General features: G+C 40.9%; 1 protein-coding gene across 1 annotated transcript in view; it reads left to right on the top strand.

Moving 5' to 3' along the window:
• The window catches only part of PDS5A (PDS5 cohesin associated factor A), a 118,389-nt gene that overhangs the window by 87,187 nt on the left and 29,229 nt on the right, over window positions 1-1,973 (top strand). The window lies entirely within an intron of this gene.

Here is a 1,973-nt window from a genome sequence, read left to right as displayed (position 1 = left end):
TTTTTTTTTTTTCTTTTTGAGACAGAGTCTGTCTTTGTCATCCCTCTTAGTAGAATGCCGCGGCATCATACCTCCCAGCAACCTCAAACTCCTGGGCTCAAGTGATTCTCTTGCCTTAGCCTCCCAAGTAGCTGGGACTACAGATGCCCACCACAACCACCTGGCTATTTTTAGAGACGAAGTCTCACTCTGGCTTGGGCTGGTTTTGAACTTGTGAGTTCAGGCAGTCCACCCGCCTCGGCCTCCCAAGTGCTGGGATTTACAGGTGTAAGCTATTGTGCCCAGCCAAACTTTTGGCATTTTTAACTGTACAATTTACTGATGTTGTATATATATCCACTTTGTTGTCTTATTCCCACCACTGTCCCATCTCCAGAACTCTTATCACCCCAGTTTAAGCAGTAGCTGCCTATTCCCTCTACCCTACCCCCTTGTAACCGGTTTTATTTTTAGCTCTATGAATTCACTTATTCTAGATATCTCTTACACAATATTTGTCTTTTTGTATCTGGCTTGTTTCACTTAACAAGTTTCCTGGGCATGTTGTTTTTGTATCTAAAATTCATAACCTTTATGGCCAAAGAATCTTCCATCAAATGTATATTCCACATTTTATTTATCTGCTGATGGACATTTGAGTTATTTCCAACTGTTGTCTGTTATGAATAATACTGATGCTGAGGTGGCTCTCCTTTTGCTCAGTGGGTAGGGCACCAACCACATACACTCAGGCTGGTGTGTTCAAATCCGGCCCATGCCAGCTGAACAACAATGACAACTGCAACAAAAAAATAGCTGAGCGTTTTGACGGACGCCTATAGTCCCAGCTACATGGGAGGCTGAGGCAAGAAAATTACTTAAGCCCAAGAGGTCGCTGTGAACTGTGACATCACAGTACTCTACCAATGGCAACACAGTGAGTCTCTGTCTTAAAAAAAAAAAAAAATACTAATACAGACATTTTGAGTCCCTGTTTTCTAATCAGTTGAATATATAACCAAGAGTAAAATTGCAGGGTCACATGCTCATTCTATATTGAACTTTTTTTGTTGTTTCTTTGTTTTTTTCTTATTTCAGATTAATGTAAAGGTATATACAATTAGGTTACACTGTTTATGTATTGAACTTTTTTTTTTTTTTTGAGACAGCCTCAAGCTGTCCCCCTGGGTAGAGTGCTCACAGCAACCTCTTAACTCCTGGACTCAAGCGAGTCTCCTGCCTCCGCCTCCCAAGTAGCTGGGACCACAGGCGCCCCCCACAATGCCCGGCTATTTCTTGGTTGCAGCCATCATTGTTGTTTGGTGGGTCGGGCTGGATTTGAACCCACCACCTTAGGTGTATGTGGCTGGCGCCTTAGCCACTTGAACCATAGGCGCTGAGCCTGTATTGAACTTTTTAAGGAACCCCCAAACTGTACCATTTTAGATTCTCACCAGCAATGCATGAGGGTTCCAGTTTCTCCTTATCTTTAACAACATTTGTTATTTTCTTTAAAAAAAAAGATAGCTATCCTTCTGGGTATAAAGTAGTATCTTGTGGTTTTAAAAAATTTGTAGTTTCATGGGCAGCACTTGTGGCTCAGTGAGTAGGGCACCGGCCCTGTACACCAAGGGTGAAGGGTTCAAACCTGGCCCTGGTCCAACTTGGAACAACAACAAAAAATTTGTAGTTTCCTAATGAATAGAGATGTCGAGGATCTTTCCCACATGCTCATTTGCCATCTGTATGTCTACTTTAGAGAGCTGTTAAAGTCTTACACCCACTTTAATTGAATTATTTGCTTTTTTTTAGTATATGTGCTGCCAAAGCGAGCACTATTTGCTTTTTTTTATATCACAATACCACTCTGTAGTTAGATGAATTATTTGTTATTGCTGAGTTTTAAAGAGTCTTTACATTAAACCTTTGTGAGATGTTTCCCAAATCCAAAGTCATGAAGATTTCCCTTATGTCATCTTCTTCTTTTTTTTTTT

The sequence above is a fragment of the Otolemur garnettii genome, unplaced genomic scaffold, assembly GCF_000181295.1.
Source record: "Otolemur garnettii isolate 467f Iridium unplaced genomic scaffold, OtoGar3 scaffold00181, whole genome shotgun sequence".
In the NCBI taxonomy this organism is placed as follows: domain Eukaryota; kingdom Metazoa; phylum Chordata; class Mammalia; order Primates; family Galagidae; genus Otolemur; species Otolemur garnettii.
This window is presented reverse-complemented; position numbering and strand designations above follow the sequence as displayed.